The sequence below is a fragment of the Sinohyriopsis cumingii genome, chromosome 9, assembly GCF_028554795.1.
Source record: "Sinohyriopsis cumingii isolate HCF-2022 chromosome 9, ASM2855479v2, whole genome shotgun sequence".
Taxonomy (NCBI): domain Eukaryota; kingdom Metazoa; phylum Mollusca; class Bivalvia; order Unionida; family Unionidae; genus Sinohyriopsis; species Sinohyriopsis cumingii.
The window spans coordinates 82,604,502-82,620,521 of NC_142969.1; positions in this window are offsets into that span (position 1 = coordinate 82,604,502).

A 16,020-nucleotide genomic window follows, 5' to 3' on the forward strand; every position below is an offset into this window, starting at 1 on the left:
TGTTCTTGAAATACGAGTTTAATAATTTGAGAAACAAATCTCAGATTTTTTTTTAGCTTTTTCAAGGCTATAACTGTATGGATTCTACTTTAAAATATAACATTTTAAATTTATAAATAGTATTAAAAATTACCAAAATAGTATGTGAATATTACATGATACAAATTTATGTTCTGGCAATAGTACAATAACTGTGAACCAGGACAATTAGGAATCCATGGATATACAGAGGAAGTCAGGATAATATTATTGCGATCCAGAAAACAGATGAATCCAGGGGTACACAGAAGAAAAGTCAATACTTGGGGGATCAAACTGAGAATTAAAACTGGAGATACATGTTCTTGAAATTCATTTATTTACATTATGTTATTGTTGATTTGGTATTATATGGCACTGCAACACAAGTAGGTTACTTTGTTCTAAGGCAACAGGAGTAAAGTGCCTTGGCAAAGGACGAAATACAGTAGCCAAACCATGTTAATCTGATGGTATGATTCTAATCCACACCCTTTTGGTCACGACTCAGGCATGCAAATTTGTATCATTGAGCCAGCACTCTGCCTCTATTTATCCTGTAATATTTATTTATCAGAAATAGTATACCATGATACCAATTATCCAAAGTTTGAGAAAGGATATATCAGAGTATTGTCAATCAGGGGTCCTTTCTCCCACAGCTTTCCTTATCCTGTTTCCCCTTTCTGTCAGTATTATTTGTTTCTAATTTCTGCAACTTTGTACATAATTCCTGTACACATTTTTCTCTGCTAAAACCAAATTTATTAATGATAATATAAAAAAAAAAGATAAAAGTATGACAGTAAACAGTATCTGTACTTCACAACTGATCTATCATACTCGGACATCCCTTCACTAGTTGCTTTACCTATCATATGAGAGTTGTTTTCTATTGTCATTTGATCAATCTCCACTTTTAGTTTTGCTACATCCTCCTCAACTGCACCAAGTCTTTCTCCATGTAACTCTACATCTTCCTCAACTGCACCAAGTCTTTCTCCATGTAGCTCTACACCTTCCTCAACTGCCCTAAGTCTTTCTCCATGTAACTCTACATTTTTCTTAACTGCTCCAAGTTTTTCGCCATGTAGCTCGATATTTTTCTCAACGGCACCAAATCTTTCTCCATGTAATTCTACATTCTTCTCAACTGCACCAAGTCGTTCTCCATGTAATTGTACTATTTCCTTAACTGCACCAAGTCTTTCTCCATGCAGCTCCAACTCCTTTTCTACATCATCTAACCTATTTGTTAGTTGTTTTTTAAGTTGCTTATATTCCTCTTTCAACGAGTCAACACAGTTTAAAAAATTATTTTCCTGCATTCCATGCTCCTGTCTTAACTCATGTACAGCTGCCCTCAAAGCTGTCATCTCTAGGTCCAAATTGAAGAAGACATCAACTGAGTCATCATTAATCTGCAAAGAGATATGTCTACACATGAAGTTAAATACAGTCCTGGGAATGTTAATTATAACTCTATACACTGCTGAAAAATATATCGACATTACTGAATCAAGTTATGTTCTGCCATCTGCCTCTGCAAGGACACAGAAACATGAATGCATAAGCAATGTAATTGTTCAATGCTTCAATTCATGGCATAGGTTTACACATATATTTATCAACAATAAATTATAACCATTGATATCTAAATATAAATACAAACATGCCGATCAAATATCATCTATATGGCAAATGGATTTTATGAAATCTTGAAAACAAAGTTCTCATAAAAATGTCATCATTCAAATGTATCTAAAAGTCACACAAATGAAAGATATTATTTCTAAACAGAATGGAGAAAATCCGTAAACTACAGAGTAGTACCATGTCCCTATACTTTTTATGTCAATCTTAGTCTCCTTCCAAACCATCCATAAACTAATCCATAGCATTCCTATCCATCCATACAATCATCCATAGCATTAATATCCATCCATACATTCATCCATAGCATTCCTATCCATCCATACACTCATCCACAACATTCCTATCCATCCATACCTTCATCCATAGCATTCATATCCATCCTTACACTCATCCACAACATTTCTATCCATCCATACGCTCATCCATAGCAATCCTATCCATCCATACACACATCCCTAGTATTCCAATCCATCCATACACTCATCCATAGCATTACTATCCATCCATACACTCATCCAAAGCATTCCTATCCATCCATACACTCATCCAAAGCATTCCTATCCATCCATACACTCATCCATAGCATTCCTATCCTACCATACACTCATTAATAACATTCCCATCCATCCTTACACTCATCCATAATATTCCCATCCATCCTTACACTCATCCACAACATTCCTATCCATCCATACACACATCCCTAGTATTCCAATCTATCCATACACTCATCCATAGTATTCCTATCCATCCATACACTCATCCACAACATTCCAATCCATCCATACTCATCCACAACATTCATATCCATGAATAAACTCATCCACAACATTCCTATCCATCCATACTCATACACAACATTCCTATCCATCCATACACTCATCCATAGCATTCCTATCCATCCATACACTCATCCACAACATTCCAATCCATCCATACTCATCCACAACATTCCTATCCCTGCATACACTCATCCACAACATTCCTATCCATCCATACTCATACACAACATTCCTATCCACCCATACACTCATCCATAACATTCCTATCCACCCTTACACTCATCCATAACATTCCCATCCATCCTTACAATCATCCACAACATTCCTATTTATACATACACTCATCAATAGCATTCCATTCCATCCATACACTCATCCATAGCATTCCGATCCATCCATACACTCATCCATAGCACTCCTATCCATCCATACACTCATCCATAGCATACCTATCCATCTATACACTCATCCACAACATTCATATCCATCCATAAACTCATCCATAGCACTCCTATCCATCCATACACACATCCCTAGCATTCCTATCCATCCATACACTCATCCACAGCATTCCTATCCATCCATACCCTCATCCATAACATTCATATCAATCCATACACTCATCCATAGCATTCCTATCCATCCATACACTCATCCATAACATTCCCATCCATCCATACACTCATCCATAACATTCCTATCCATTCATGCACTCATCCATAACATTCCTATCCATCGATACACTCATCCATAACATTCCTATCCATCAATACACTCATCAATAACATTCCAATCCATCCATACCCTCATCTATAGCATTCCAATCCATCTATACACTCATCCACAATATTCCTATCCATCCATACCCTCATCCATAGCATTCCTATCCATCCATACACTCATACACAACATTCAAATCCATCCATACACTCATCAATAGCATTCCTATCCATCCATACACTCATCCATAACATTCCTATCCATCCATACCCTCATCCTTAGCATTCCTATCCATCCATACTCTCATACACAACATTCCTATCCATCCATACACTCATCCATAGCAATCCTATCCATCCATACACACATCCCTAGTATTCCAATCCATCCATACACTCATCCATAGCATTACTATCCATCCATACACTCATCCATAGCATTCCTATCCATCCATACACTCATCCAAAGCATTCCTATCCATCCATACACTCATCCATAGCATTCCTATCCTACCATACACTCATTAATAACATTCCCATCCATCCTTACACTCATCCATAATATTCCCATCCATCCTTACACTCATCCACAACATTTCTATCCATCCATACACTCATCCACAGCATTCCTATCCATCCATACACACATCCCTAGTATTCCTATCTATCCATACACTCATCCATAGTATTCCTATCCATCCATACACTCATCCACAACATTCCAATCCATCCATACTCATCCACAACATTCATATCCATGAATAAACTCATCCACAACATTCCTATCCATCCATACTCATACACAACATTACTATCCATCCATACACTCATCCATAGCATTCCTATCCATCCATACACTCATCCACAACATTCCAATCCATCCATACTCATCCACAACATTCCTATCCATGCATACACTCATCCACAACATTCCTATCCATCCATACTCATACACAACATTCCTATCCACCCATACACTCATCCATAACATTCCTATCCACCCTTACACTCATCTATAACATTCCCATCCATCCTTACAATCATCCACAACATTCCTATTTATACATACACTCATCAATAGCATTCCATTCCATCCATACACTCATCCATAGCATTCCGATCCATCCATACACTCATCCATAGCACTCCTATCCATCCATAGCACTCCTATCCATCCATACACTCATCCATAGCATACCTATCCATCTATACACTCATCCACAACATTCATATCCATCCATAAACTCATCCATAGCACTCCTATCTATCCATACACACATCCCTAGTATTCCTATCCATCCATACACTCATCCACAGCATTCCTATCCATCCATACCCTCATCCATAACATTCATATCAATAGATACACTCATCCATAGCATTCCTATCCATCCATACACTCATCCATAACATTCCCATCCATCCATACACTCATCCATAACATTCCTATCCATTCATGTACTCATCCATAACATTCCTATCCATCGATACACTCATCCATAACATTCCTATCCATCAATACACTCATCAATAACATTCCTATCCATCCATACCCTCATCTATAGCATTCCAATCCATCTATACACTCATCCACAACATTCCTATCCATCCATACCCTCATCCATAGCATTCCTATCCATCCATACACTCATACACAACATTCCTATCCATCCATACACTCATCAATAGCATTCCTATCCATCCATACACTCATCCATAACATTCCTATCCATCCATACCCTCATCCTTAGCATTCCTATCCATCCATACTCTCATACACAACATTCCTATCCATCCATACACTCATCCATAGCATTCCTATCCATCAATACACTCATCCATAACATTCCCATCCATCCTTACACTCATCCACAACATTTCTATCCATCCATGCTCATACATAACATTCCTATCCATCCATACACTCATCCAAAACATTCCTATCCATCAATACACTCATCCATAGCATTCCTATCCATCCATAGACTCATCCATAGCATTCCTATCCATCTATACTCTCATACAAAACATTCCTATCCATCCATACACTCATCGACAACATTCCTATCTATAAATACACTCATCCATAGCTTTCCTATCCATCCATACACTCATCCAGAGCATCCCTATCCATCCATACACTCATCCATAACATTCATATCAATCCATAGACTCATCCATAGCATTCCAATCCATCCATTCACTCATCCATAACATTCCTATCTGTCCATACCCTCATTTTAGCATTCCTATCCATCCATACACTCATACACAACATTCCTATCCATCCATACACTCATCCATAGCATTGCTATCCATCCATAAACTCATCCATAACATTCCCATCCATCCTTACACTCATCAACAACATTTCTATCCATTCATACACTCATCCATAGCATTCCTATCCAACAATACACACATCAATAGTATTCCTATCCATCCATACACTCATCCCTAGCATTCCTATCCATCCATACACTCATCCATAGCATTCCTATCCATCCATACACTCATCCAAAGCATTCCTATGATCCATACACCCATCCACAACATTCCTATCCATGCATACACTCATCCACAACATTCCAATCCATCCATAATCATACACAACATTCATCTCCATCCATACACTCATCCATAGCATTCCTATCCATCCATACACTGATCCGCAACATTCCTATCCATCCATACACTCATCCATAACATTCATATCAATCCATACACTCATCCATAGCATTCCTATCCATCCATACACCCATCCATAACATTCCTATCCATCCATCCCCTCATCCATAGCATTCCTATCCATCCATGCACTCATACACAACATTCCTATCCATCCATACATTCATCCATAACATTCCTTTTCATCCATACACTCATCCATAACATTCCCATCCATCGTTACAGTCATACACAACATTCCTATCCATCCATACACTCATCCATAGCATTCCAGTCCATCCATGCACACATCCCTAGTATTCCTATCCATCCATACACTCATCCATACCATTCCCAAACATCCATACACTTATCCATAGCATTCCTATCAATCCATACACGCATCCATACCATTCCCATCCATTAATACACTCATCCATAGCATTCCCATCCATCAATACACTCATCCACAACATTCCTATCCATCAATACTCATCCACAACATTCCTATCCATGCATAATTACACTCATCCACAACATTCCTTATCCATCCACACTCATACACAACATTCCTATCCATCCATACACTCATCCGTAGCATTACTATCCATCCATACACTCATCCACAACATTACTATCCATCCATACACTCATCCATAACATTCCCATCCATCCTAACATTCATCCACAACATACCTATCCATCCATACACTCATCCATAGCATCCCTATCCATCCATACACTCATCCATAACATTCATATCAATCCATAGACTCATCCATAGCATTCCAATCCATCCATATACTCATCCATAACATTCCTATCCATCCATACCGTCATCCATAGCATTCCTATCCATCCATACACTCATACACAACATTCCTATCCATCCATACACTCATCCATAGCATTCCTATCCATCCATACACTCATCCGTAACATTCCTATCCATCCATACACTCATCCATAACATTCCTATCCATCCATACCCTCATACACAACATTCCTATCCATCCATACACTGATCCACATACACACACAAATACATACATATATACATCCATTCTTCCGTCCATCCATCCATCCATACATACACAAATACATACATCCATCCATTCTTCCATTCATCTATCCATCCATGCATGCATACACACACATCCATCCATCCATACACACACACACACACACACACACACACACACACACACATGCATACATACATACATACATACACACACGCATACATACATACATACATACATACATACATACATACATACACAAATACATATATACATCCATTCTTCCATCCATCCATCCATCCATCCATCCATCCATACATACATACACAAATACATACATCCATCCTTTCTTCCATTCATCTATCCATCCATACATACATACACACACATCCATCCATCCATCCACACACACACACACACACACACATGCATACATACATACATACATACATACATACACACACGCATACATACATACATACATACATACATACACAAATACATATATACATCCATTCTTCCATCCATCCATCCATCCATCCATCCATCCATCCATACATACACAAATACATCCATCCATCCATCCATCCATCCATTCTTCCATTCATCTATCCATCCATACATACATACACACACATCCATCCATCCACACACACACACACATGCATACATACATACATACATACATACATACATACATACATACATAACATACATACATACATATAGTCTTTCCCATGCACAGTTACAACACATTTACATAAATACATACATAGCCAATAATGATATAGGCAGAATATGTGAATTTCTTGTACTTGGAATTGTTGTAAGACAGCATGTTCAAGTACAAAGTGTTACAAAGTGTGGAAAGTATAAAATACAATGAAGTTATAATGTCCTGAACATCTAATTGGGTCAATTATATATATATATATATATATATATATATATATATATATATATATATATATATATATATATCTGTCTTCCCCAATTGTTTTTGCTTAATTGTGCTAAAATGTTTTTATTTTCAAAATCTAATTCTGAAAACTCCCCATTCAGTGACCCTGCACAGCTACAGGGGAACAGCTGCAGAATCACATATCAACAGGTTTCTCATTGTAGCAATTACAGTCAATTGCATTCCAACAAACTGACCTTGATAGTCTGAAATATGATAGCCTTCATGTCCTCCAGTCCAGTAACTGGGTTTCTCATAAAAGGCAAACTGATATCATTTTGCCTGGTCATTTCTGAAACTCCATCCTTAGTGAAGTGACATAGGGGGCCCCTTCTTTGATACAAGTCTGAGAGGGATCACACCAATAAACAGCAGAGCCAAATGGCACAGAAAGATAAGTGGGGGATAAAAGACAATATTTTTGTTTTGAAAGATGTATTGATGACAGAAAAGAAGATACTTCAAATATATGCAACAGCAGTCAGACAACATGCAAAGGTATGTTTTCAATGTCATGATATTTGACAACTGATTTAATATTTTCTTTTAATTTGATAGTTGTATTTTCAGTTGACTTTTTTAATCTTATATAATGTAATTTCCGTAAACAAAATGACATCAAACTAGTTAATTCTAAGCTAGTAAATTACTTTCTTTTAAAGATGGATGAATATTTTATATGAGATTTTCCAAGTCATACTTTTTGTTTTCAATTTATACAGTAGATGTAATTAGCTATATCAGTTATGTATGCAAAATGTGTTGGCTTTAACTGAGTTGCAGATTGAGTTTAAGCTTAAGAATGGCCTTATAGATATCAGTAAATATTCTTTCAAGGTATTTTATATAAGAATTTGATGTATTGTGACTACTACCACAATAATAACCCAAGCAGACCTTTAGTCTAAAAGACAATAACATCATTAGGCTGGGTGATAAGAGTTGGAAGATATTCTCCATTTGGTCATTATGAAAGATACACAGTTGCAAGTCTGGTAATGTTAAATACTTCGACCATATATTTATTCATATTTGAAGCATTTGAAGCATTAAGTAAAAAAGAACCTCTTCAGTATATGCTATGAATATTGGACACTGGTAGGAAGAATACAAAAGACACAATTTATATATATTGGATAACTGATTATAAAAGTACTTCATAGCGAGGTCCACAAACATAGACCACACTTTAAGCAGGATGTGAGTTACCAAGAAAACTCCAAAAATTGAGGAAAAAAATCCCTTTGATATCAAGAAAACTGAGGGGGGGGGGAGCAGTGTTATGGAACTGTGCTGTTTATTGACCAATTCCTCATTTTACAATCATGTCGATATTAATTTTTAATAACATGCTTTTTCTAATGAAGTTGTTCGTTATTCTGTTTAAATAACATTTATTTTCAAAATGTCCAACATATGAAAGATCGTTCCAACTGGTTTCAACAACCTATCACGTGTTACGAATTAATTAATTGGAATTAATAATATGCAGGTTTGCAAGTTATAAGGGCATGAGTTATTGAGGGAGCGGTGTACTTTGTTAGCTTATTTCCAAATGCACACATTATTAAGCTTAGATTTTTGCAAATAAATGTTAGTGATTTTTTGGCATGATTCTGACTAACTTTATTAAATTCCATTGTACAATTCAATACAAATCAATAAGGCCTAACATTTATCCCAATGATATGTATCTTTATGCCGATGTAAAGTTTACAGAGGTTTACTCATTCATGTAGTGGGTCTATGAGCCTTTTGTCTTTAGGACATTTGTGACCAAAAATTCAACATTTATATGCTTTAAAGTGTATGTTTCTCAAGATTATATCCTTAATTATTTCATCTTCACAGATTTTATGCAGTTGGTTTTTAGATTAGAAGTAACAAATCATTTTTTTTCTATCTTTAATTGCAGGAAGGAAAAGGATCAGAAAGCGCAGACCAAGAGTTAGCTCTTGTTGAATACACCCACAAATTTTTGTATCTGGCCATTTTTTTCAGATGAAAACACTTTATATTTTGTAAAGAACCAATAGCAAAAGTGCAAAAAGAGAAATTGGCATACAGCAAAATGTCAATGAAGCTTGATAAAAAAAGGCAAACATATTATATATACAGCTTATCTAGCATGTAAATTGTTTGGAAATGTCACCAAAGATATAATTTCAATGAAAAATATTAACAAGAAATGGCTGGAAACTAGAACAAAAAATTATTTAAAATAAGTTTAACAATCTTGTCACTGTGGCACAAAACTGCAAAATTGATATTAATCATATGACAAAAGTAAATTGCTGTACGATCTGTGTGATTTATTTTCCTTTTGAGACTGATTTGATTCTTTCAAGACATCACTGTTTTGAGTAAAACTTACAAACTTTTTCAATCTTTATTGCTAAAATATTAAACTTATGACAATCTCTATAGGAAGTATTTTGCACTATTTTGTGAAGACAGTATATGCACACTTGTTACTGTTTGCTTCTTTACAAAGATATGATTGCGCTATTATAACCATTAGGGCTGTTCCATTTAAACATACATGGTACCCAGGGAAGGCAGTTTTTAAAAAATATATGCCATGGTACTTTGATTTCAACGAGTTCATATTAAAATTATAAGAAATTTCTAAATAGCATCTATGGGTGAGTACCCCACTTTAAAAGTGCCTTCCTTTTGTCCCATGTATGTTTTAATGGAACAGTCCTTATTATTGAGTTTAAAGTGACACACTTGTCAGGTATATATCTGTGCACTAATCATAGAAAGAAGGCTTAGCATGATCTTCAGGATGACAAACTTGATGTAGGGGTGACATCTTTCTTTGTATCCAGATATTATTCTACAATAAAATCTATAACTAGTCACATTTAACATTAGCACCTCTTGGTATAAGCAAATATCAAATGATATGTAAATGTATTCAGGAATCACCTTAAGTTTAATTAGGTATATGGTATGTTTGGCAATATAGTGATATTATCACATTCATATACACATTTACTGGGAGCACACAAAATATCAAATATGTCTTCATTTGCATCATCACCTGAACATATTTTCCCAGTAGTAAAAACAAGCATTTTAAGCTGAAAAAGCTGCTGTTGTAATTGTTGTTTTGTTTATAAAATATACATTCTTATTGTATCTTTTCTGAAGGGTAAATCAATTATATCTCAAAGCTGAATGAGAACTATGTCATTATTTTTGTCCATCTTGATTAATCTTATCAATAAAAGTGGACTTACTTTTGTGACCTCTTCATATGTGTATCATTTAACTACTGTGTTTGTGTTCTTTGAAAGCTAAAAGGAACATCACTGAAAGGTTCCACTGAATAGTTCAGTGTAAACCTAACTTTTTAAGCTCTATCATTAGGTAATGAAAGTTTCAAAGTTGCTGCAATATTAACAGTATGCCTTTTTGACATGGACTCCCATTTTGATTAAAATGTGTCAGAATATAATAATCATTGTGCTTTGATCTGGGATAGAAATTTTCCCCTTGGGATTACAGATCTGCATCAAACACTCAGTACAACCTTGTGTACCACTTTAAATTCTGAGCCAAGGATGGAATTTTCATAATTTACACATAGACACATGATGGATTCTATTATTACTACCATGGGCAGTCTCCACTTGGGAGGGTAGTACATTTGATAATCAGTAGAGTAATATAATAATATAATAAGAATTTACAACTAATATTAAACACAAAGTTCAAGTCATATAGGAATAACAACACATCCATTTTTTATATTCTGGAGGCAGTGTGAGGCATAGATCTAGTAATCTTACATCAGATATTTTAAACAACCAAATGAATGGTATACTGTTACCATGCAAATAGGGTAATGTTGCTATTTGTGCTTTGGAATTAACGATGTAGTATTTTTACTACACCAGGTTTTGCAAATCAAATAAGTTAGTGTTACACTGTTAAATGGAAATAGGGTAATACAACTAAATGAACAATGTAGTATTATCTCTACATCAAGTTTTGGAAATAAAGACAATCAGTTTTACAATGTGACCTAGAAATAAAGTAATCTTACTACACAAATTTGGTGATTGACAATGTAGCATGTTACTACATCATATTTTGGAGATCACAGACTCTGCTTTACAATGTCACATGGAAATAGGGTAATATTACTAGATGGGTTTGGTGGAGAGCTATGCAGTATTGTTACTACATCAGGCTTTGGGATCACAAAATCAGTGCCTAGAAATAGGGTACTGTTACTACATGGGTTTGGTGGAAGGCTATGTAGTATTGTTACTACATCAGGCTTGGAAATCACAAAACCAGTGCCCTAGAAATAGGGTATTGTTACTACATGGGTTTGGTGGAAGGCGATGTAGTATTGTTACTACATCAGGTTTGGAAATCGCAAACCCAGTGCACTAGAAATAGGGTATTGTTACTACATGGGTATGGTAGAGAGCTATGTAGTATTGTTACTACATCAGGCTTTGGAGATCACAAAATCAGTGCCTAGAAATAGGGTATTGTTACTACATGTGTTTGGGGGATAGCCATGTAGTATTGTTACTACATCAGGCTTTGGAGATCACAAAATCAGTGCCTAGAAGTAGGGTATTGTTACTACATGTGTTTGGGGGATAGCCATGTAGTATTGTTACTACATCAGGCTTTGGAGATCACAAAATCAGTGCCTAGAAATAGGGTATTGTTACTACATGTGTTTGGGGGATAGCCATGTAGTATTGTTACTACATCAGGCTTTGGAGATCACAAAATCAGTGCCTAGAAGTAGGGTATTGTTACTACATGTGTTTGGGGGATAGCCATGTAGTATTGTTACTACATCAGGCTTTGGAGATCACAAAATCAGTGCCTAGAAGTAGGGTATTGTTACTACATGTGTTTGGGGGATAGCCATGTAGTATTGTTACTACATCAGGCTTTGGAGATCACAAAATCAGTGCCTAGAAGTAGGGTATTGTTACTACATGGGTTTGGTGGAGAGCCATGTAGTATTGTCACTACATCAGAATTTGAAGAAAACAAATCAATGCCTAGAATTAGGGTATTGTTACTACATGGGTTAGGTGGCAGGCTATGTAGTATTGTTACTGTAACATCAGATTTTGAAGAAAACAAATCAATGCCTAGAAATAGGGTATTGTTACTACATGGGTTTGGTGGAGAGCTATGTAGTATTGTTGCTACATCAGGTTTTAGAGATCACAAAATCAGTGGTGGGAAATAGGGTATTGTTAATGCATATCTTTGGGAATTAACCATGTAGTATTGTTACTAGTACGTTTACTAGTACAACATGATTCACTTTACAACTTCTTGTGCTTCTTCTTATTAAACTTGACATTGTGTGTAGAGGGTTTAAAATTCCTTTAAAAAGGACAATTAGCAAGCAATTCCTTTTTTATTCTGACAGCCATTTGCTATCCATCCATAAACTCATCCATAACATTCCCATCCATCCTTACACTCATCCACAACATTTCTATCCATTCATACACTCATCCATAGCATTCCTATCCAACAATACACACATCCATAGTATTCCTATCCATCCATACACTCATCCCCAGCATTCCTATCCATCCATACACTCATCCATAGCATTCCTATCCATCCATAAACTCATCCAAAGCATTCCTATGATCCATACACTCATCCACAACATTCCTATCCATCCATAATCATACACAACATTCCTATCCATCCATACACTCATCCATAGCATTCCTATCCATCCATACACTCATCCGTAACATTCCTATCCATCCATACACTCATCCATAACATTCCTATCCATCCTTACACTCATCCACAACATTCCTATCCATCTATACACCCATCCGTAACATTCCTATCCATCCATACACTCATCAATAGCATTCTTATCCATCCATACACTCATCCGTAACATTCCTATCCATCCATACACTCATCCATAACATTCCCATCCATCCTTACACTCATCCACAACATTCCTATCCATCCATACACTCATCCATAGCATCCCTATCCATCCATACACTCATCCATGACATTCATATCAATCCATACACTCATCAATAGCATTCCAATCCATCCATACACTAATCCATAACATTCCTATCCATCCATACCCTCATCCATAGCATTCCTATCCATCCATACACTCTTACACAACATTCCAATTCATCCATACACTCATCAATAGCATTCCTATCCATCCATACACTCATCCATAGCATTTCCATCCATCCATACACTCATACATAACATTCCTATCCATCCATACACTCATACATAAAATTCCTATCCATCCATACACTCATCCATAACATTCCTATCCATGCATACACTCATACATAACATTCCTATCCATCCATACCCTTATCCATAGCAGTCCTATCGATCCATACACTCATAAACAACATTCCTATCCATCCATACACTCATCAATAGCATTCCTATCCAACAATACACTCATCCATAGCATTTCTATCCATCCATACACTCATACATAACATTCCTATCCATCCATACACTCATACATAACATTCCTATCCATCCATACCCTCATCCATAGCATTCCTATCCATCCATACACTCATACACAACATTCCTATCCATCCATACACTCATCAATAGCATTCCTATCCATCAATACACTCATTCATAGCATTTCCATCCATCCATACACTCATACATAACATTCCTATCCATCCATACACTCATACATAACATTCCTATCCATCCATACACTCATACATAACATTCCTATCCATGCATACACTCATACATAACATTCCTATCCATCCATACCCTCATCCATAGCATTCCTATCGATCCATACACTCATAAACAACATTGCTATCCATCCATACACTCATCAATAGCATTCCTATCCATCCATACACTCATCCATAGCATTTCTATCCATCCATACACTCATACATAACATTCCTATCCATCTATACACTCATACATAACATTCCTATCCATCCATACCCTCATCCATAGCATTCCTATCCATCCATACACTCATACACAACATTCCTATCCATCCATACACTCATCAATAGCATTCCTATGCATCCATACACTCATCCATAGCATTTCTATCCATCCATACACTCATACATAACATTCCTATCCATCCATACACTCATACATAACATTCCTATCCATCCATACACTCATCCATAACATTCCTATCCATGCATACACACATACATAACATTCCTATCCATCCATACACTCATCCATAGCATTCCTATCCATCTATACACTCATCCACAAGATTCCTATCCATCCATACTCATCCACAACATTTCTATCATCCATAACATTCCCATCCATCCTTACAATCATCCACAACATTCCTATTTATACATACACTCATCAATAGCATTCCATTCCATCCATACACTCATCCATAGCATTCCGATCCATCCATACACTCATCCATAGCACTCCTATCCATCCATACACTCATCCACAACATTCATATCCATCCATAAACTCATCCATAGCACTCCTATCCATCCATACACACATCCCTAGTATTCCTATCCATCCATACACTCATCCACAGCATTCCTATCCATCCATACCCTCATCCATAACATTCATATCTATCCATACACTCATCCATAGCATTCCTATCCATCCATACACTCATCCATAACATTCCCATCCATCCATACACTCATCCATAACATTCCTATCCATTCATGCACTCATCCATAACATTCCTATCCATCGATACACTCATCCATAACATTCCTATCCATCAATACACTCATCAATAACATTCCTATCCATCCATACCCTCATCTATAGCATTCCAATCCATCTATACACTCATCCACAACATTCCTATCCATCCATACCCTCATCCATAGCATTCCTATCCATCCATACACTCATACACAACATTCCTATCCATCCATACACTCATCAATAGCATTCCTATCCATCCATACACTCATCCATAACATTCCTATCCATCCATACCCTCATCCCTAGCATTCCTATCCATCCATACTCTCATACACAACATTCCTATCCATCCATACACTCATCCATAGCATTCCTATCCATCAATACACTCATCCATAACATTCCCATCCATCCTTACACTCATCCACAACATTTCTATCCATCCATGCTCATACATAACATTCCTATCCATCCATACACTCATCCAA